The sequence below is a fragment of the Pelophylax lessonae genome (assembly GCF_965119305.1).
Source record: "Pelophylax lessonae genome assembly, chromosome: 12".
Classification (NCBI taxonomy): Eukaryota; Metazoa; Chordata; class Amphibia; order Anura; family Ranidae; genus Pelophylax; species Pelophylax lessonae.
This window is the reverse complement of record NC_138779.1, coordinates 129399750-129424133: the sequence shown is the minus strand read 5'-3', so window position 1 is coordinate 129424133 and position 24384 is coordinate 129399750. Positions and strand designations below refer to the sequence as shown.

Below are 24384 nucleotides of genomic sequence, written 5' to 3'. Positions count from 1 at the left end.
GGCTATGCCAAAAACCATGCAGGTATATTGAAAAAATCCTTTATGTGTGTTAATGGTCAACATATGGTGTGAATCTGGATGTACTTGCAGTTGCAGGTGAGCTTGCTTTAAGTCTATTTTTGTAAACTTTTGCCCACCAGCCAGTGAGCCAAATAGATCTTCAAGTCGAGGCAATGGGTATTGATCTACAAGAAGTTGGTTGTTCAGGGCAACCCTGAAATCCCCACAAATCCTAATGTCTCAATTCTTTTTCTTGACAGGCACAATTGGCGATGCCTATTCACTTCTATCAACGTTCACTATGATCTTTTCAGCCAATAGTTGGTCCAGCTCTGCTTCCACTTTCTTGCGCAAGGCAAAATGTACTGATCTTGCCTTACAAAAACTAAGTGTAGCACCAGGCTTTAAGAGGAGGTGGGCCATCTTTCCTTTTATGGTGCCCAAAGAGTCCTCAAAAACCTCACTAAAGTGTGACTTCAGGGATTACACCCAATGGTATACTTCAGAAAGCAATGTACATTGGGCAATGGCAAAAGGAGGCATGCCCAGGGTTTTGATCCAGTCCCTCCCATACAACGGAGGACCTCCTTTACGTACAACATGATGGCATAGAGTTTGACTGTGGTTGCCTAATGTAACAAGGGGTTTCACATAACTGAAGGGCTGTAGTAGTTCCTTGCTGTAGGTTTGTAGTGTGAGATTTGTAGGTTGGAGCTGTAGGGACAGACCCGATGCCTTTAAATCAGTCCATGAAATGACAGACACAGCTGCCCCTGTATCAACATCCATGGAGACAGGACAGCCATTGAGTGTGACATCCATTTTTATTGTAGGAGTACTCCCAGCTAATCGAAACAGTCCAACATGCTGGACACAGGTCTCCTCATCAGAGCTGAAGCCGTTATTGTCCGTATCCACACAAAATGTCTGTTTATGTCTACCTTTTGTGGTAGTGATCGGGGTTGCAGGAGCTGCGGCAAACACGCCCAATATGACCAGTCTTTCCACAGAGAAAACAAACGACATACTTGAACTTGCAAGCAGGTGCACTGTGAGTAGTGTTACCACAACAGTAGCAAGTTGGAATCCTAGAGACAGAAGAATTAAGGTGGCAAGGTTTAGGCTGATTTGGGGACAGCCGTCATGGGTGTCGGGTGATAGCAGTGTGGAATATTTCCTCACCCTGACTTGCAGAAGGTTTCAGGTGGTGCCTTCAGTAGGGTCGCGTCAACTCCATGACCGTAGCAAGGTCAGTGGCTTTCATCAGAGTCAAGTCGGGTTCTGTGAGTAAACGTTTCTGTATGGCTGGGTCGCAGAGTCCCATGACAAACATGTCACGGAGAGCCGTCTGCAGGTAGTCTCCAAACTGACAAGTGGCAGCTAGTTTACGTAAAGCAAGGATATATGTCTTTATGTCCTCCCCGGTCTGCTGCCTCCTACTGTAGAATTTAAACTACTCTGCAATCTCTAACGGCTTCGGGTTGTAGTGCACATGTAGCTTCTGAATTAACTCAGGCAGGGACTTAGAGGCCGGCTTGTCTGGAGAAATGAGGTCTCTGAGAGTACCATATGCAGCTTGACCCAATGCTGTGAGGAAAACTACAACTTTCTTTTCTACAGCCACACTATTTTCTTCCATATACTGCTCCAGACTCTCCACCCAGGAGCTCCATGACTCAGCAGCAGGATTGAATGGTTGAATAAACCCTATGAAAGCCATGTGCTAAAATCCACAATCCTTGTCGCCACTGTTATGTCCCTTAGACGTGAGGTCTCTCGGGGTGTTGCTAGCAATGCTGCCAGTATCCGCTCAGCAAGCTACACACAGGCCAGATGTACTTCTTAACCAGGGAAAGGTTTATTACTAACTCAGAGACATGATGACATTCTTACATGGAGGAGTCTTCTTACAACAGGCTTCTGTCCCTAACAGATGTAATCTCTTCTCAGTACCATGTGTCTTGCTTCCAGTCTCACACACACTGTGTTTGACTTCCTGGTACAGTCCCTCCCCCAACCCCCACCCCAATCATGCATCAGAAGAAAAAGGGCAAGGGTCACAGTGATCCTGCACAAACATCACAGAAAGCAATAGGGCTGCTGGTTAAACATCCGAATACTTAGGAAACCTAATACATCAGACCGCTATACACTGTCAACACAGCATGTAGCCTGCAACCAACCCATACTATTACAAAAAGATAGAAACCTCCAGGGTAATACCAATCCTTTCAATTGTAAAAATATTTGGTATAAAAAATATACCTTAAATGAATATAACAAACAATGTTAAAATAAACATCTCCATAGATATAGAGGAGTACATTAACCCTCACACCATGGTCAAACTTCACATAAAGAAAAAAAAAGGTAAGTATAAATAAAAAAATATTAAAAATTGACACACATCTATATAACCCACCCCACTAGAATTAATGATCTGATATAAAGCAATTCAAGTCGATTTCCACATTTAAGCCTCTAGGGACCGAAACCTTGGTTTCGTAAATCCAATAAGATTCAGGAGGACTCAGTTGCCTAACAAAATCCCCCCCCCCCCCTCCAATGATGTTTAACTCTCTCAATACCCCAATAGTTCAGCCCTCGAGGATTTTTATTATGGCATATTCTAAAATGTTGGGAGACACAATGTGTTTTAAGTCCTTTTTAATATTGTTCACATTTTCCCCCAAATGAACGTGGAGGGATCTCGAAGTCCTACCGATGTATTGTAGACCACAACTGCATACATATATATACTACTTCTATGGTGGAACATGTGATCAAATCCCAGATTTTATATTGTGTGCCAGTTGTTGAGTCTACAAAATCTTTACGTTTCTTGACATTAGCTTTCAAATGCCTGCAGGCGGTACACCGCCCACACGCATAAAAGCCCGTCAAAAAGGAAAAAAGTCTGTTTGCCCAAGGGGAAAACACCTGTCTGTCCATGACCCTGACTCTCCCCCTTTCGGCCTCTAGTATACCTGGTTCATACCCTTTTTGTTAAAATCTGATGACAAGGACCAGAGATTGGGTAACATAATCTGTCTCAGTAGAACAATTATGTCTCAATCTAATAAATTGTCCCCTGGGAATATTGCACATGAACGATGGTGGCAACTATCCAAAGGAATAAACGCATTACGATCAGTGGCCTAAAGTATTTGCAAATCTTAAAATGATTTTCATCCTTAGATATTTCTAAACCAAAAAAAAAAAAAAAACATACGCTCAGTGCTAATATTCCAAGTGAGGACAAGATTCTTGGAATTGCTATTAAGCCTCTGTATAAATGATTCAAGACTCAGCATATCTCCTTCCCACACCATAATCAAATCGTCAGTATACCTTTCATAACACATAAGTTCAGAGGGGTGATTGCCGAAAACCATTTCCTCCTCCCAGTAAGCCATAAAAAGATTGGCTAACTGGGAGCGAACTGGGCCCCCATTGCCACACCCCTAATTTGCAAATAAAACTGTTTATCGTACCAGAAATATTTTTTTGACAAGCAGAAATACAGACTCCTAAGCAGAAAGCTTTTATGCTTCCTCAGAAGATCCGAGGAATCAAAAGCCTATAGTACAGTTGACAGAGCCTCCTCATATTCAGTGATGGTGTACAATGAACTAACATCTGCCGTAACATGTATGCTAGAGGGAGAACAATTCAAAGTTTCTCAAATCTGAATAATGTGTTTTTTATCCTTCAAAAAGGCATCTGTTTTTTATCCTCATGGGTTTAAGGAAGGACTCAAATGTATTGGCCCAAACAAGCCGTCACTGAATCAATCCCATTAACTATGGGTCTTCCTGGGGGATGTTCACTGTTTTTATGGATTTTAGGTAAAAAATATATAATGGGGGTCCTACAGAACAAAGGGTCAAGGTAAGCTGACTCTTTCTTGTTGAGAACACTCTTATTTCTACCTCCTTCCACTAAAGTGTGCGGTTCTCGCTTGAAAGCAATCATAGGGTCCTTATTAAGTAGCTGGTATGTTTTCGGATCCTCAAGTAAACGACCTATTTCTGCTTAATAATAATAATACTTATTAAGGATAACCAGACCCCCCCCTCCCCTTTACCAGCAGGGAATATAACAATCCCCTTTTGTTTTTCCAAGGACTCCATTCCCACTCTAATATACCGGGGATTGAGCTGTTTCTTTACTTTCAAACATTCCAAATCCTTACACACCATGTTTTTAAAAACCTCCACATACCTATTGTGAGTATTGAGAGGGTTAAAAGTAGATTTATTTCTAAGATTCGAATGTACACCCTCTTGTGTCCTCGAATTCCTAATTATAGGGTTGGAGAGAAAATATTTTTTAATGTTAAGCCTCCTTACATATTTTTGAATACTCACATAAGCTTGAAATTTATTGAGATTTCATGTGGGTGCAAACTTCAACCCCCTATCAAGAACACGCAACTCATTATCATTTAAGGGGACTCCACTCAAATTATATATCTCAGATCCTTTTGGGGTCTTTGCCTTTTGGATTCTCCTACACCCCTCACCTTCCTCTGTTTTTTCTTTTTCTTAGGGATCCATTTTGATCGGACTGGTGTTGAAGGGAATCTCTCTACCAGTCCCCCGACTTGGGTAGGTATGGTGGCAGTCCTCTCACCTGCTAATTCTGTGGCCTTAAAAAATCTCCCCTCTCAGAAGAGGCAAGGATTTGGAGAGGTGCAAATTGATTATATGTAGACATTTGTCCATAGTGATGTGCTGATCTTCCTCTCATAGGATGACCCCTCCTTGAATTATTATGGTATGCTCCATTTTGAGGTGGATAGTTATTATATGCTCCCTCTTGATGCATATTACTATTAGTGGGGGGGGGGGGTGTTGGTAACCCCCTCCTTCGTAATGTATATTATTATGGATCAGGGGGGGAGATGGTAACCACCTCTACCCCCCCTTCTACGTCTGTGTCCCCCCTTCTATTTGAGCCTCTAGCCCCATAAGGTTAGTTGTTCCTCCGTGGGGTATGATAATTCCCTCCTTGTGAAAAATGGTAATCATAGGCCGAATCATCTCTAGGGGTAGGTAGCGGAGAATCTATAACCTATAGATTGGGATCAGCTTAGGATTTTTCGCAACCTTTTGCTATCTGTAAACCGCTTTATTCCCAAAGTCTCCCATATCCCTAATAAATTTCTTCTTTTTCTTTGACTGCACTCAGGGTAAAAATATCAAATCCAAGATGAAAACGAATATAACAATATTAGTGCAGCGCTAGTAGTGATTATACCAAATAATCAATATATCACAGTCCCAAGAAGTGATAAGTGGTACTTCTAAATAATATTCCCAGGTGAGAAAAATGTGCAAAAGATCCTCCACTGGTACTTTAAGCAGCTCACCTCAGAGTAAGACCCCCGAATCAACAGGAAGGTCATACACACTTTTCCCTATTAAGGCAGGATACCGATGTAAGATCCGACACTCCTCCACTGCAGGGCAAGGGTTAACCAGAAACCAAATAGGACAGAGACCGGCAGGTGTATCACTTCAAGAGATTCCAATGCCTGAATCCTCAGCGTATGTCATATGAAAGAGAAAAGTGCATACATAGTGCTCTCTACTTGTAAATCAATTTTATTGAAGATAAAAATCACACCTACTAGAAACGGCACTGTGATATATTGATTATTTCGTGTAATCACTGCTAGCATTGCACTAATATTGTTATATTGGTTTTCATCTGGGATTTGATATTTTGACCCTGAGTGCATAGCTGCTTACATTTATGATTGTTTTGCGCTGTTTGGTGTTTTTGTTTATTTTGGCGTAGAACCAACCTTTAGAATCGATTAATGATTTATCTGTGTCCTTTAGTAATCACTACTAGCGCTGCGCTAATATTGCTATATTTATTATAACAGTGCAAAAAAAGCCATTAGCCAGATAGAGACATATTGAGAGGGACACAGAGGTGGACACTGCTATCGACTTTTTGAAATGCTTGTTTCTTGGCTGTCTGGTTTACGATGGAGAGATAAGCCACTTGACAGTTTCCAGTAAATTTCAGGGACTCTGTTGGTGAGATCTCTGCACGTGAATTCCTGGGTCTGCACACATGCCATGGCAATTATGAGGGGAATCCCATTCTCCCTGCTGGGGAATGCAATAGGAGGTGCTGGAACTCACAAAGGTGAGCAGGAATACCCAGGGCTGGATTAGCAATTAGGCAAAATAACCACGTGCTTAGGGCACCAAGGGAAGGGACACCACAGAGTTTTGCCTTTAGCTATCGTGTCCTAAAAAGATACTGTAAGCGCACTTTAAAACAAATCTGTACTCCTCTTCCATCTCAGCAGATGTATACTTACTGGGATTGGACTGCCCCAGCCTCCATTGTTTATTTACATTCCATGCCACAAGTCTTCTCTCTCCTGGCTGCATAGGTGCATTGCAGCCCCATAGACTTCTGTGCAGGTCGTCTACATTAAAGTCTCCTAGTCAGCTGTAATATACCTTGCTTGATTTGATGCATGCCCAAAATCTTAAATAAATACAATAAATATGTTTTTATTAAATATGGTTGTGGGGTCTGGTCTGGAGTGGACCTGGAAGAAAACGGAAAAAGGTTTATAAAAATTTTCACATTTTTATTTTGCCATCAGGACTTATTTGGGTTGAAGCCAAACAAACCATTCACTTTGCAAGTGAAGTTACACTCTGCAAAGGAATGTTCCCTAGAGCTTAGTGAAAGCAGGAAAATAAACTGGTACATATCACCACAAAGTTGCTGCTTATGCGAATGACATATTATTCTAATTATCCAACCCACTTGTATCTTTACCAGTTCCCTTATCTGAAATCCATACATATGGAGAATTATCAGATTTTAAAGTTAATCTACAAAAATTGGAAGCTCTCAATGTTAACCTTTCCCCTCAGTCCATTGCTCATCTCAGTGGTAATTTCCCTTTTTGATGTGCTCCCCAAGCCATCCAGTACTTGGGGACTAGAATCCCTTAAACTTTTTTTCCAATACAATTTACAACCTTTTTGGATACCTTCTCTGCAGATTTAGAGAAATAGAAATCCCTAGCAGTCTCTTGATTTTGCAGATGTAATGTCTTAAATATCAACATTGTGCCATGTCTCTTATACCTTCTGCAAGCTTTTCCAATCAAACTGCCACAAGTGTTTTTTTTCGAAAGATCCGAACGGCATTTATTCAATATGTTTGGCAAGGTAAACCTTCCCGTCTGAAATGGGCACTCTTGCAAAGACCCAAGCTCAGAGGTGCTGTCGGACTTCCTGACCCTGCCTTATATTGTACAACGGTACATATGGTTGATTGGTGTAGACACGTCTCTCACAAACTTTGGGTGTCTTTGGAAAAATAATTGGTGGCTACCTCTCTAGCTGGCCTACCATGGACAGGAGTTTAACACTCTCGAGTGGTGACTCCCCACTCCTTGACTGAATCCACCCGATAGAAATTTCTAGATATTACAAACTGGCAGCGACTTCCAGATTCCCCTCGCCACTGACTTTTATCATCGGCCACTGACTTTTATCATCGGCCACCCAGACTTCATTCCTAGGGCTTACTGATTGAGCCTTTCAACTCCGACATGATCAGAACCTATTTAGAGCTTCTTCCTTTCTTGGTCCGTCTGGATGGGGCTGCCCATCAGAATTGTTTGGTTCTCTTAACTCTTCAGCCCTGGGCCAATGGAAGCTGTTGCAACTAACCTACTTTCTCCAATCTCTTCCTGATCATTCCGGGTTTTGAATACAACCTACCTCATTTGAGGATCTCTTTTTGGGAAAGAGGCTAATTCAGAAATCTCTCTCTGTTTCTTACAGTATGTTACTTGCAGTCACATCTCAACATGATCCACCATATTTGCTCAAATGGGAAGGAGACCTAAACTCCACGTTTTCGGAAGAGTAAAAGAACCGAATATTATTTTTTGCTCACAAATCTTCCCTTTGTAGTAAATATCAGGAGACCTCTTACAAATCTTAACACATTGGTACCAGACCCCTTCTGTGTTAGATTCCCTTTTCCCTGGACACAGGCCATTATGTTGGAGATGTGGCAACCAGACTGGCACACTATTTCACATCTTCTGGGACAGCCCAAAGATTTGCCCCTTCTGGCATCAGGTATTACGAATCATGCACAAACTCACAGACTACTCTCTTTTCGACAACCCCCATTCAGTGCTTCTTAATTTGACTCCTATGTCGAGCAAGAAATACCATAAATCCCTACTGAAGCATCTGCTGAATGCTGCTAGGCCCCACCTCTTATATTCCAATGGTTTGCCAGGGTGATATTCAGCAGATGGAACACCTCACTGCGGTCATCAGAGACAAGACGGAGGAACACAATACACGCTGGCTATATTGGGACATATTTCATTTCTCGGATGAATACTTAACATACTCCTAACTAACTAAGGGTATTCAGCTCTGAAAGCTTGGTTTCCTAGGCCATCAACCCCACAGAGGTCCCCTTCCTTTCCCTTACTTCCCTTTTTTTCTCTCTCTCTCTCTCCCACCCCCACCCTCCCTCTTTTCCTCACTCTTATTCCTCTTCCTCTCTTCTTTTTCACCTCTTTTTTAGACACCTAGTGTGTCCACTTTTTCTTTCTTTGAGAAAATACACCTGAAAATGCCTTTTGGTATGCACCAACCGTTTTTGTACGACAGTTTTTTGTTTTTATGAACTGAGCGAAGTACCCCCTTTTTTGAAGAGGGTTATGACTTGCTTTTCCATTACAAATGATGTGTGTCTGTAAGTGAACTGATTCTCTCAGCATGTACATGTGAGCTATGTTCCTACAAATACTCTTCTACACCTGGTTATGTTTTTCTTCCATAGTTGAACATGACCCTTAGTTGGAAGGCACGATTTATCATTAAATTGACAAAGAGTATATAGTTCAGTTAGTGACAATTAATCTATGTTATTTTTATTTCTCTCATGCCACCACTGATAATCTTTGTCAGAACTGTGCTGTCATGTCATACTCATGTGTTATGCTGCATACCCTTAATAAAGAATAAAAAAAAAAAGAAAGAAGGAAAATGTCACTTTACAAAGAAAATACAATCATGTTCAAGAAGAAAAAAAAAAGAATTTTCGCCTGCACATGATTGGATAATTGAAGCCAACAGAGCTTCACTTCATTTACTAAGCTTTAGAGAAAATTCCCTTGCAGACTGCAATTTTACTTGCAAAGTGAACAGTCTGTTTGCCTTTAGCAAATCAATCCCATTGAGTTTAAATGTCTTTTCAGTTAAACAATGGAGGGGCCAAGGGGGGCACCATTGTTGGGCGGCACTTAGGACATCAGTTGCCCTTAATCCAGCCCTTGGAATACTTAAAAGCCTTTGTTTGACAGGAGCAAAGTTAGAATGTTTGGCAGAGAAATTACTCTGTTGGAGTATTCAAGATATACTGTATAAAAAAACAGAGCTCCTAAATTTGCATAATTGTTTCAGGTCAGTGATTCATAAAATACTGAAGCCGAATGACTGCCAAGCAGCTAGTTTTTTTAGAAGGACAGATCAAAAATGGTTGCCTCCATATTGCTTCAGCAGAGGTTCAGCAGAGAAAAAGAACTCTTCTTTTTTTAACATAAAGCCAATTATATTTTTTTTGTAGAAAAAGCAAAGCAGTCAACAATCATAGCTTCTCAATGTTTTCTACTAATAAAACAAAATACACCATACGGCTTGACTTGACTCCTTCCATGAAAACTACATTAAAAACCTGGAGGTTATGTTTGCGTTGGGAAGCCCTCCCGCCTACCTCCTTGTCTCCATGTCTCCTCACACCCCAGCTCTGGTTAAACCCTTCTCTCCCCCAATTTTATTTGCTGCCAGATTGCTTGGCCTGGGCCATATTTCAGATCAAATCTTTGGAACATATAGTTGGGAATCATTATCTGCTCCCCTTCTATGCCCTGTGTGCCAAATTTAATTTTCCTCCTAGTTTTCATTTTCATTATTTTCAGGTTGACCATGCCTTCCGTGGTCAGTTTCCAGGGGGTCTAATTACTCTTGCCTATTCAGAACTTGAATCTGCTTTTAGGGTCCCAAATAGGGAAAAACCTACTTCAGTTTTGTATCAGTACCTTATAATGGTTGGTATCCCGGAACTGTCTTCACTATATCAGAAATGGAGTTTGGATGTCAGCTTTATATCTCATACTCCTGTACCATATGCCCATCGTTTCTGTCTGCTGTGTTTGTTAGAGGAACTGGCTAATACAAAAGAGCTTTGGATCCTTCTGAATCTTCTGTTATTCTATGCCTGAAAGGCAATGTATTATGTGTTGGAAAAAGCCTTCTCCTACACTTCAGTTTTGGATGCAACTGGTAAATACCAACCTGATTTTGTTCCAAGCTAGGTATAACAATGAAGGTTGTCCGAAGAAATTTCAAAAAATGTGGTCCTGCTGGCGAGATAACTCCTTTACAGCTACGCCATTGGATACCTGATTTTGTTTATTTTGCTTAGCCTTGAGTATATATGTCTTTGACTGGTACTCTGATTGTCTACTATCTAGTTTCTTTGCATAGTTAAACTTTTGCTCGAGCCAAGCACTTCACGCTACTGTACTTAACGACACAGTAGTTTTAGTTCCTTGTATATTTTGAGGTTTTTTTTTTTTTTGTTTGGTTTTTTTTCTAATTACTGGACCCCACCCTGCGTGGACTGGGAGTCCTCTGTTCTTTGTATTTTTTGTATGGTTTTTACATTTATGCAAATCAATAAAAAAATATTTGGGAAAAAGGGAAAAAAATACACCACAAATGGAATCTTATACTAATTCCTATACCCTATAAAAGAAGCCTATACAATTTACCAGTTATAAGAGACATAGGGGTGGGGCTCTTTGTTCTTCTTTATGCTAAAGCTAGTTCCTAATGACATTGTATGTATGTTTGGGGTCATTGATCTACCCTGATGGTATGGCAGGATGAATAGGTATCTGCCTGATCTGAGCTGATGTCAACATCATCAAGTCTGTCTGGCATTACAGGAAGAGACAGAAGGATTTGAGGCAGCCTACATCCACAGAAGATCTGTGCCTAATCGTAATTCTCCAGGATGTTTGGAACAACCAGAGTTCCTTCAAAAACTGTTTGCACCTAGAAGAAGTGATACCTGGTTTGAAGCCAAAGAATATTAATTTGAATATTAATTTGATTTTGATTTCTCTTCCGTTTGCTCACTTTGCATTTTGTAAATTGATAAAAATAAACAATTAAAATATATATATTTGAAAGCATTGTTACTGTCAGGTTTTAATGAGTGTGAGTCCTTATAGAATGCCAACTTGGGGTTCCCCAGGGTGCAGAACTTTTCAAGGCCCCTAATGAAGGAGACTTGCAGCAAGCTGGAACCAAAGTAAAAAAAAAAAAAAAAGATTGTGCTGCCTTGTGCTTATAGAAGAAAGTCCGTATCCAACCCCAGATGATACCTTTTACAGGGAAAGGCATCGGGTGGAAACAGGAGTTGTGACGTCACTACGTTCCTGACCTGCTGGTATACTCCGCAGTCTGATTTTACCTTTACCGCTTGACTACATTTCTATCCTGTAAGTGCATCATTTTTAGTGTGTAATAAACCGTTTGGAATTACTGCACTATGAGCTCTCTTCTCTTTTGTACGTGAATTATACAGTACATTGCGACCCGAGTGTAAGAAAAATGTGATTCGTGGTTTACAGCAAACTTTGATATGCATGTGTGGAGGCTAGGATACTGACCATTGAGCCTAAGATCCATTCTGATTAATGCAGCTGTGAGGACGAGATTGGCCACCTTAAGGATACTTCTTTACTCTACGCTTTTTATGATATCCTATAATTTAGAGATCATGACTGTTAGCTCACATCTCGTCAGGAGGCAATTAAAAGATGATATACGGCCCTTCAGTGGCTAACCCCCCCCTAGATAGTGAATTTCCCCTCATCCAGCTGGGAGTTGTGACGACACATAGCACTCAAACTTAGTGCAGACACAACTGATTTTATTGCAAGTTTCGCTCATATTTAAGGCACGTTTTGAGCGGGAAAGACTGCTCCAAACTGGTTTACAATTCATCAGTCAAATTAACAATAGCACATATCTCACAGAACAGTACATGAAAGGGCTTTTGTTTTCGCTAGGCATCTGTGTCAATATGAGGTGTTCTTGTATCTGAATCTGTGTTTTGTGGCAGAGTCGCCCCGTCTGTATTCAGTTGTCATGTGTTAATACAAGCAATTGTCAAATGTGTTTAGGTGGTGTCAGTAATTTCCATGCGCAGACTTAACCCTGTCAAGTGTCCAAATGAATGAATGAAAAGGTGTTTAACATGTCGTCTAAATGCAAAATATCCAACTGTCTGGTGTCCAGGGTGGATGAATGAGTGTCAGTCTGGCTCGTTACTATGTAAATGCAAGGGCCCACATTTCATCATAGAATGGGCATAAACTGAAAATATATATGAAATATAATAAGGCATGTTAATACAATCTTTCAATGACCATCCTATAAAAGGCTAATATTTCTGAAGAGCACTGGTGGAGCATGGAAGCACTTGATTGTGTGTCACCCAGCATTGGAAGAAGTGCACTTTGTAATAATTTGTTTTAGAACACAATGCGGACACTTGTTCATATAATTTATTGTTTTGATTTTTTACATATGGATAGCTGTTGCTATCTGTTAATGGTTGATACAGTTATATCACGTTTCTTTTTTTCACTGTTTTAATAACACCGTGTTTAACCACTTAAGCCCCGGAGGATTTGGCTGCTAAAAGACCAGGGGGTATTTTGCGATTCGGCACTGCGTGACTTTAACGGACAATTGCGCGGTCGTGCGACGCTGTACCTAAACGAATTTGACGTCCTTTTTTTCCCACAAACAGAGCTTTCTTTTGGTGGTATTTGATCACCTGTGCGATTTTTTGATCACACGCTATAAACAAAAAAAGAGCGTCAATTTTGCAAAAATAACAATATTTTTCACATTTTTTTATATGAAATTCCCCAAAAAAAAAAGTAAAAATCAAAATTTTTTAACATTCGCGGCCAATTTGTTTTATGCTACATATGTTTGGTAAAAAAAATTGCAAAAAGCGTATTTTGATTGGTTTGCGCAAAAGTTATCGCGTTTACTAACAAAGGGAAAGATTTTTGTCATTTTTGTTGTTTTATTTTTTAACGCGTAATGGCGGCGATCTGCGATTTTTTTTGCGGTACTGCGACATTGGGGCGGACAGATCGGACCCTTGACTGACATTTTTGACACTTTTGGGGTTACCAGTGACATTTCTACAGTAATCAGTGCTATATATATGCACTGTTACTGTAAAATTACACTGGCAGTGAAAGGGTTAACTTTATTTGAGAGGGAGGGGCTGTGTGTGTCCCTAGGGGCGTGATTCTAACTGTGATTGGCTGTAGCTTGACTGTAGGAACACTGATCAACGGTCCTACATAGTAGAACCGTATGATCAGTGTTTCTACACAGGGGAGAATGACAGGCAGCTTGTTTACACAAGCTGCCTGCCTTTCTCCATCTCCCCCGACGATCGCAGAGTGAGAGGCGGACATCGGGTCCGCCGGTCACACGCGCGGGGGGGTCCGTGACCGCGCGGGAGCGGGAGCGCGCCAGCGGCGGCGCGTGCTCGCTCCCCAGATCCTCACAGGCTAGTGACGTACCGATACGTCACTCTACCTGTGAGGGGCTGACGGCCGCAGTATATGTACTTGCGACGGTCGGCAAGCGGTTAACTACTAATTAATAACAAATTGGTTTTGGATTTTCTATAGGCACCAGACCATTCTTTTTATTTTTTCACTTTAGTCTTTTTTCCTGTATTCGGGGATTATAAAAAGTGCAGCATTCTCTTCCTAGTGAGAGGTTTATTATATATATATTTTAGCAAGCTGGAACCAGGTCGCAGCCCCCAGGTACAGCCGTCTGAAGATGCAGAGACTGCTCACATGTGCAGAGTACAAACGGCAGGAGACAGGAGAAAATCAAGGAAAATAAGCTAAGGTCAGGGCAAGCGGCAGGCAAGCACAAATGGTAGACGAAGCCGGGGTCAGTACACGGGAAGTCAGACACTGAATACACGAAATACAAGGCAAACAGAGACTCGGAGAACTAGGAAGTTTCTCAGGCAACCGGGAATGCACTGAGCATGTCTATATGTAGGGAAGCAGACTGGGATACGTACTAGGAAGTGATATAAAGGAAAGGGATATAAATCCACAGTACAGCTAGTGACGCTCATAGGTGAACAGAGAAGCCAGCAGCATATGTGAATGGAATCACAGATCTAGCAGAATGTTAGGAGCGTACACAATCTTGCTCCGTCATAGCTGCTGGTTCCAGCATCCTGGTTTTGGCTATAGCATTCCCCTTGTTTGTTTGTCCACCTGCAAGGTGATTGTTTGTAGCCAGACTTTGGCTAGAGACCAAACATGATTTAAGCCAGCCAAACCTTCAGTCTCATGCTTGTGATAGTGTGTGTTAGCTTGTGTATTACCTGATCAAGCTGCCTGATTGTCTGCCCTGATAGATTGGATTTCCCTGTGTATGACCTCGGATCGGATCACAACTATTCTCTGAACTCTGCCTGCAGGGGCAGACTGGCAAATTTTGGCCCAGGGGGCAAGTAAAAACCAGAGGCACATGGGGCAGCAACTCGGCCCCCCTCCCACTCTCCCTCTTTCCATCCTCCTGACCCCCATTCCAGGCTGAAGCCCTGCTCCAGGTACTCTACTTACCAGCTGAATCTGGGTTTCTGACCTGGCCAGCATGGGGCGGTTGGGGGGAGCTGGGACAGCTCGGTTGGGTTTGGCCCGGGGAGAAGGGTCTCCAGTGGGGCATGGAACCGGCCTCTGCTCAGACACAGTTTACACCATCCATGCTGGGGGAGGCCTGCGCTCTGTCCTTGTCTTCATCCCTCACTCAGTAGGTCAGCAGTGGGGACTTTCTTTACCAGGAATCCTTTAGGAATGTCTGTGGCAGAAGCGGTGCAGCCTTTTTATGGGGCATCAGAGCGGCCCAGGGGACAATTGCCCCCCTGCACCCTGGCCCAGTCCTCCCCTGTCTGCCTGCCTTTTACCTGGACTCTGTCTGTCTGGCAACCACAAGTACCTGTTTGCTTTGCTCAGTTGGCACCTACCCTGGCATGGTGGCCAGGCACTATAGCATTGTGTATAAGTCCTGGGGGCAATCAAGTACCCATAGGACTGCTTGCCTTATAGGAAAAGGGGGCTGCTATAGGTAAAGAACACAGTATCCTGCTATAGTCTCTGACCACCCTCATTAGGCCTCATGCACACTGGACGTTATAAAAATGCCAGTAGCTTTGTAGTGAGTTTTTCAGCTTTTTTGCTTTGGCGTATTACAGCGTTTCTTGGCGTAAGCGTTTTTTTGGCATTTTTAGCTAAAAATCACCTCTCTGCTATTTTAGTAACTCCCACTTTCCCACAATGAAATGCTTACCAGACAATGCTTGCCAGAATTGCATCGCATGGGTGTTCACACCCATGCGATAGGATTTAGATGTGGGGGAAAAAAGGTTCCTACAACATTTTGGTGCATCAAAATCGCATCGCATTGCATGGGTGTGAACAGCCATTCAATGTGATTCTGTCAAGCTCACTGCATTTTGCAATCTGTTTCGGGGTGTCGTTCATGGAACATTAAGCCCCCATTCACATCTGCAGATTTGACATGCGATTTGACATGTCAATTCCCATGCCAAATCAGAGCCTATTGCCGGTAACGTCACTGTCCGAATTGGTGCAACCCTGACTTTGCGGCACCGCACCGATTCCCAAAAGTAGTTTCTGCACGACTTTTGGCGACTTCAGGGCGATTCGATAGACATCTGTGCATGAACCCATACAGATGTCTGTCAAACCGCCCCTGAACTGGCACTGACATGCGAGTTTGAAATTGTGCGCGTTCAGCCTAATGATTTCAAACCCACCCTCAGTGTGAACCGGTGCTGTTGTCAGCAATAGGCTCCGATTTGACATGCGATGCGACATGACAAATTGGCACAATGTCAACGGGGGCTTTATGTTCCATGAATGATACCACGAAACCGATTGCAAAATGCAGTGCGCCTGCCAGAAACGCATAGCATGGGTTTTCACACCCATGCAATGCAATTAGGCGTGGAAAGAAAAAAGGGTCCTACAACATTTTGGTCCAAATGTGATGCAATTTAAGCGATACAAAATATATGGCTCAAATCGCATCACACAGACATCACATGTGATGTGCACAGGAATGCGGTGCGTTTTTGGTGCAAATCACATCACGGTGTTCAGCATGCACCAGTGTGAACCCAGGCTATGTTCCATGAACGACACCTCGAAACAGAACCCTAGCATAAGGAACAAACTTTTTAGGGAAAGGGAATACAATAAGACACGTGGCCACTCACTAAAACTAGAGGAAAGGCAGTTTAACCTTAAAATACGTAAGGGGTTCTTCACTGTCAGAGCAGTAAGGATGTGGAATTCTCTTCCACAAGCAGTCATATCAGCAGGGAGCATCAATAGTTTCAAAAAACTATTAGTTGGGCACCTTAAAGACCACAACATAGAGGGGTATTCAATGTACGGTTAACACCAAACACACACACACATCATAGGTTGAACTGGATGGACTGATGTCTTTTTTTAACCTCACAAACTATGTAACTATGTAACCCAGGCTTAAAAAAAAGTAATGGAATCAAAAACGTCAAAAAACACCAGTTAGCAGCGTTTTTTGGCATTTATCAGCGCTTATCAACATTAGAGTGTTTTTACAGCTGAAAAACGCTGCTCAAAACCCACTATTTTTCAGGGTTTTTTTTTACAGCCAGAAACTGCCCTTGACAAAAACTGCCAATAACAGCCTATGTGTGCATGGACACATAGGATAACATGCTGGGGCGTTTATTGGTTGCAGAAAAAAAATGTCTGACGCCAAAAACAGCAGCTGTAAAAACATCCAGTGTCCATGAGGCCATAGAAGATAAGGGTGACACAAAATCACGGTAGCAGGGAGGTAAGAATTTCACAAACAGAAAACTGCAGGCCAGACAGAGACAATAACTGTACAGCATTTCTTCACACCTGCCTAAAACTTTTGCACAGTACCGTACCTGTGCCCAAAAGAAGAAGTCTAGACTTTAAAGCTAATGATGAAGCTCCTGAGTGTCCAGTTCAGTAAATATCATCAGAGGACTAAGACAGGTGGAGAGGTCTCTGGCGTCCTTATCTTTACTGTGATGATGAAAATGTAGTGTATCATTACTGTGCGGCAGGGCAGCGCATTTAAGCAGTATTCAATATTTGCTCATTTTAAGGCCCAGCAACAGCTACACAGCGATAATATGTGGTAAAGGATGGATATTCTGCATCTTTTTGAAGATGCAATTACTTTTGGGAGTGCATTGTGCACATTTATTTCTTAAAAAAAATGGTATTGCACAACAAAAACAAGATTTTGGATTACATGTACAGTATATAGATTATGGCAGTATATTAGAATCCTCCAAATGCAAACCTCATACCCTTCCACAGAATCTGTTTCATTTCTGTAGTTAGTCTCTGCTCTTTAAACAGATCTAACAATGCAGCTCCTACCCAAGCATACTAGAGTTTCCAGAATGGTAATGGCAGAAGTGAAACCTATAGTCCTTCATGAGAAACTACCGTAGATTTTATTTTTTTTAACGGTTATCCACAGTCATAGTTACATAGTAGGTGAGGTTGAATAAAGACAATAGTCCATCAATTTCAACCTGTGTAGGTGTGTGTGGCCGTAATCATCTCACATACCCCTGAATGTTCTGATCCTTGAGTCCTTGAAGGAATTCTAGAAATGCAGTCCCTACCTTCAACACCAAAGTTTTTCAATACCTTTTAAAAAGCATAGGTGACTTCTAGTGTAGAAAAAAATATACAAAGTACAGTGCATTGTGAAAGTATTCGGCCCCCCTTTAACTTTGCAACCTTTTGCCACATTTCAGACTTCAAACATAAAGATATAAAACTGTAATTTTTTTTGAAGAATCAACAACAAGTGGGACACAATCATGAAGTGGAACGAAATTTATTGGATATTTCAAACTTTTTTTAACAAATAAAAAACTGAAAAATTGGGCATGCAAAATTGTTCAGCCCCTTTACTTTCAGTGCAGCAAACTCTCTCCAGAAGTTCAGTGAGGATCTCTGAATGATCCAATGTTGAACTAAATGACTAATGATGATAAATAGAATCCACCTGTGTGTAATCAAGTCTCCGTATAAATGCACCTGCACTGTGATAGTCTCAGAGGTCCGTTTAAAGCGCAGAGAGCATCATGAAGAACAAGGAACACACCAGGCAGGTCCGAGATACCGTTGTGGAGAAGTTTAAAGCCGGATTTGGATACAAAAAGATTTCCCAAGCTTTAAACATCCCAAGGAGCACTGTGCAAGCGATGATATTGAAATGGAAGGAGTATCAGACCACTGCAAATCTACGAAGACCTGGCCGTCCCTCTAAACTTTCAGCTCATACAAGGAGAAGACTAATCAGAGATCCAGCCAAGAGGCCCATGATCCCTCTGGATGAACTGCAGAGATCTACAGCTGAGGTGGGAGACTCTGTCCATAGGACAACAATCAGTCGTATACTGCACAAATCTGGCCTTTATGGAAGAGTGGCAAGAAGAAAGCCATTTCTTAAAGATATCCATAAAAAGTGTCATTTAAAGTTTGCCACAAGCCACCTGGGAGACACACCAAACATGTGGAAGAAGGTGCTCTGGTCAGATGAAACCAAAATCCAACTTTTTGGCAACAATGCAAAACGTTATGTTTGGCGTAAAAGCAACACAGCTCATCACCCTGAACACACCATCCCCACTGTCAAACATGGTGGTGGCAGCATCATGGTTTGGGCCTGCTTTTCTTCATCAGGGACAAGGAAGATGGTTAAAATTGATGGGAAGATGGATGGAGCCAAATACAGGACCATTCTGGAAGACAATCTGATGGAGTCTGCAAAAGACCTAAGACCGGGATGGAGATTTGTCTTCCAACAAGGCAATGATCCAAAACATAAAGCAAAATCTACAATGGAATGGTTCACAAATAAACATATCCAGGTGTTAGAATGGCCAAGTCAAAGTCCAGACCTGAATCCAATCGAGAATCTGTGGAAAGAACTGAAAACTGCTGTTCACAAACGCTCTCCATCCAACCTCACTGAGCTTGAGCTGTTTTGCAAGGAGTATTGGGCAAAATTTCAGTCTCTCGATGTGCAAAACTGATAGAGACATACCCCAAGCGACTTACAGCTGTAATCGCAGCAAAAGGTGGCACTACAAAGTATTAACTTAAGGGGGCTGAATAATTTTGCATGCCCAATTTTTCAGTTTTTTATTTGTTAAAAAAGTTTGAAATATCCAATAAATTTTGTTCCACTTCATGATTGTGTCCCACTTGTTGTTGATTCTTCAAAAAAAAATTACAGTTTTATATCTTTATGTTTGAAGCCTGAAATGTGGCAAAAGGTCGAAAAGTTCAAGGGGGCCGAATACTTTCGCAATGCACTGTATATTCCCTGCGCCAAGGTGAGGTATCAATTAAGTGTGTATATCACGGGGTCTAAAAGATTAAAAGGTTGAAAAATATATAGGTGTAAAAGACAAGCAGCTGCTGTAGGTAATGAGTAAAATGTCAAAAGAATGGTCTTTTTTAAAAAAAAGACCAGATACAGCGCTTGCTGATTAAATAATGTCAGAGAATATATAAAGTACAGTTCCCAGTATAAATTAAACCTGTGCCTAAAGTGCCATTGTGACTCAATATATAACATATGAAAAATAAAATCGCAGCAAATAGCATATAAATAAATATAGATTCACAATAGAAAAGCCATAAAAAGTGAACAATAGTGTTGTGCTTAAATTATAATCTGATGTGCATAAGTGACTGTGACATAAATGTCAATTAAAGATAACTTGATATAATCAATCAACAATATTTCCTTTGAAAAAGATATAAATATAAAAGAAAGTCCAACAATAAATAGTGACTTTGTGCTCAAAAATAATGTCCCCAGTGCAAGTGGTTATCCGCAAGTGCTCTGGCTTGATTGTTCAGGGTATCGATTCCTTGTCCCGAGTGAAATGAATAAGATGGGTCACTTACCAGATGACGTGGGTCTTATATGTCATATGACATTAAGACCATTCAAGCTTTAGTGGCCCCCTGGGCCAAATGGCTTCCCCTTTTAAGGTGGTCCTATGGGCTAGTAATGGCTCCTCTGGACTCCGGGTTGTGATGGTCAATGTAGTGGGAAAGGAGAAAAGGAAGGCTCCAAATAGCGTAATATTGTCTATTAAAAGTTTTATTACCCTTGCATCGGGTTCAGGATATATAAAAGCCAAATAAACACTATCCCTGGTGGTCAGCGGTGCAGGCTGCGCGTCCACCTCACGGAATCACGGGCTAACTTCTGGCTTACGTTCCAACTAGGGTAGCGTAATGACGTTATGCGGTCCAAACTGATGCGTTTCGTCACTTCCAGTGACATCTTCAGAGTTTAGACAGCATAGCGTTGAACGTATTAATATAGTGCAGGTTCCGCCCCTATCTCCGCCCTATCTCTGCCCGTAATTACTCGTAGCCGGAAGGAAGAGGAAAACAGCGGTGTCCCCGTGCTATAGAACTTGTGCTAACTAGCCGATCCAACATCTAATTCTCATAGTTTGAATCAATTTAATAGGTGGATTTGCAGCCTATGCAGGACCCATGATAGATATAAGACCACCCAAAACACCACATTAACCAAAAGATCAAAATAGGAATAGACATTCTTCACAACAATATGTCAGATATAATGTGCCTACACATAACTCCTACCAACCTTTGGACCAATCACAGGGTTACTATACACCAAACAGACCCAATAACCGGGATTTTCCCAGATGGGAACCCCGAGAACCCCCATCGGGGAATTACTACCAATACAGAGAACTGTATTACCATCGTCACTACAGAGGAAACAGAAACAGGGATCGACCATATTATGGAAGAGAAAGAGGGGGGGGAGAGGAGGTTATTGGCAACCACCACTCCCACCACCGCCTCCACCACAACACTACAGACCTTACCCCCCAGCGGTCCGAAAAGGAAGAGAGGGGGAACGAGGCGGAGAGGATGCAGAGGGGGCAGGACCCAAAAGAAAAAGGGACCAATAGGGCAAGGTATCTTTAATTTAAGTGGTGAGACCTTCTCAGAAAAAGAATTAGCAGTTTTAGATTTGGGCCTGAAATTTGCTCCTGACGTTTTATTGGATCCTTTTAACGTTTTTATTGATATACAGAAATTTATCAGGAAAATTAATATCAAGAAACACTTTTTAACTAAGAATAATATTAATCAAACTACCAATGAAACAAAATATCAACATAGTGGACTTAGAAATTCTTCCACGTTCAACCCCAAGTGTGGAATGAATCATTTTGTAGACTCATTCAAATCTCTGTTGGAACAAGATCTACGCAAATTAAAGAAAAAATGGCACAGATCAAAAGAAGATATTTTGACAGGAATTAAGGAATTAGAAAAAAAGAAAAATATTGTCATCCAACCGGCAGACAAAGGGGGTGGAATAGTCATAGAAAAAAAAAAGACCATTCTTTTGACATAGGTGACTTCTAACTGACGTGCAAATGTTTTACATTATTTCAATGGAATGTAATTTCTTCAGAGTAGACAATCTTAACCAGTGTTCCCTGGAACCCTAGGGGTTTTCCAGAGAATGCTGGGCATTCCTTGAGCGATGGATTGACCTTCCATTTGATGGTGCCTGCATAGTTCTTGGGTCAAAGCCAATTGGCAGAGCCAGCTGCATGAACCCAATGATCTTTTGAGCTGCCTGTAAGGTTGGCAGTATAACCACCATTGTAAAGGGGACATGCGTCCTACTGACTGGCAGCATAAGGGGCATTTGTCCCACAGACTATCAATACATTGTCTTTAACAAGGGTCTTCCAAGACTTGAAAGTTGTTTTAAGGACTCCTCTGGGGTACAAAGGTCAAGAAAAGCTGCATTAGGCCCCTTTCTCACTGTCCACTCCATCGGTGGACACAGTTTTTCTCAGCGGGGGGGAACGATCCGCCGATCCGCCGCTGAGCAGGCGGATGGCAGCTCCGTCTCTGCTCTGTGTGCAGAGACAGAGCTGTCAGGTCCCCGCTCTCCTCTATGGGGGAATTGGATAAGAACGGACCGCCTGTTCGTTCTCATCCGATCCCATCCGATCCACCAGAAGGATGGAAAATAGGGTTTCCATCCATCCAGATTTGACGGACAAGATTGGATCGGATTTCAGCAGACATGTCTCCGCTGACATCCGCTGCCCCATAGAGATGCATGGGGCATCCGTTCAGATCTACCTGAAAAACTGACAGGCGGATCGGAACAGGGCCGTTCTTCCGAATGGGCATGCCCGGCAGTTGCCTGGGGGCCCCACTTGCCAAGGGGCCCCACGCAGGGAGACAATTTACCATGATCTGTCCTCCCAGTTTAATTTACCTGGTGGTCTAGCCACCCCCCCCCCAGACCAGTTTGTTCCTCCACGGGCGCAGGCTGCTTTAGTTTGTGGCTCTGCGCTACACTGGTTGCTAGGATGGCCAGCCGACTGGCATCTAGCAACCAGTGACATCTGGAGGAGAGGACCCACCAATCACCATGCACAGCGGGGGAGGAGGATCCTCCTCGGCGCCTAGAATGGCTCCACCCACCTCCTCCTTTCATGTACGGCCACTGCAGAAGGTTTGAGACTGCTGCTTGATTTTTTTTTATTCTCTCTCTCTCTCTTTATGTGAAGACTGAGTTTATATAATACTTTAGATGTTAAAAGGGGATGCATACCAGTTATTCTTAACATCTGCAGAGTGCTTCACAACCATTGAGTCTAAAAGAATACACTCGGAAAACATACACATTCTCCTGGGATATCATAGTGCTGCATCGTCTTGAATGGTGAATGTAATGTCCAGGCTGCACTAGGCTATTGGTTTGTATCATAGAGAAATGGGTAGGAGGGGGAAATAAACAGTGGGGGCTGGAAGAAGGATAAAACAACACAGGCACTGAACGCTCCCCTCATTATAACTGCACTTCTATTATAACTACAGAATATGAAACAAATGTAGTACATAACACCTTAGCAGGTAAAATTTATTTACAATTGCTTTCTTGCTGGACAAAGCTTCCTTGATTATTCAATGACTTGAATACTAATTAAATAACATTGAGCAAGGACAAATTGCAGTTAGGATTCATGCACATGGATGATTTGGGCATTTTTTATGCCTGGTGTAAAACTCCCAGCACTTTCCTGCACCTGAGGATAGGCATGTCTGTGCCACATACAGCCTGCTATATAAGGGAATACCTGTACACTGTCGTTCTTTTGCATCAGCATTTACCAGCAACAATTTTTACAAATGCAACTTTAGAACTTTAGGCACAGAATAAAAGTTTGAAGGTACTTGCAGTCATGAATATGTTGCATCCATGTTATTTTTGTTGCTAGTTTAACCACTTTAAGACCGGAAGGATTTGCCCCCCTAACGACCAGGCCATATTTTGCGATTCGCCACTGAGTTACTTTAACAGACAATTGCGCGGTCGTGCGATGCTGTACCCAAATTGACACCTTTTTCCCCCCACCAATAGAGCTTTCTTTTGGTGGTATTTGATCACCTGTGCGATTTTTAATTTTTGCGCTATAAACAAAAAAAGAGCAACAATTTTGAAAAAAAAAAAAAAAAACAATATTTTTCACATTTTGCTATATAACATTCTCATAAAAATATTTAAAAATCAAATTTTTTTAACATTTTATTTCAATTTGTTTTCTGCTATATATTTTTGGGAAAAAAAAATGCAATAAGAGTATTTTGATTGGTTTGCGCGCCATCAAAAATAAAAAAAAAAACAATAAAAATTACATAAATCTTTCCTCTAGTTTGTAGACGCAAGCTGCTTGCTTTGGGGGCACTCAACAAGAGGGAGAGGCCCGGAGCTCCGTAGAGAGACCCGAGAAGAGGAGATCTGGGCTGCTGTGTAAATCCACTGCGCAGAGGAGGTAAGTACAGGGCTGCTGTCAGGCTGTACGGGGCCCTATGATTTGTGTGAATTAGCCCTTTTTAATTGTTTTTTACATTTTTTTTATTTGTTTTTTTTTAGATGTAAAAACTTTTAACAATTCTTTTATTTTACAACTTTTTAAAATTATTTATTAATGTTTATTACATTACAGGAGGACTGATGCCCCCCCCCCCCCTATCAGCGGCCCTGGGTAACTATAACATGTTATAAA

At 41.8% G+C, this 24384-nt stretch overlaps 1 pseudogene across 1 annotated transcript; it reads right to left on the bottom strand.

The window, feature by feature from the left end:
* Nucleotides 1-1141: 1141 nt before the first annotated feature.
* Nucleotides 1142-1720, bottom strand: LOC309568915 (annotated as a pseudogene). Its single transcript has one exon. The product of its transcript is annotated as an uncharacterized misc_RNA (transcript).
* Between the last annotated feature and the right edge of the window lie 22664 nt (nucleotides 1721-24384).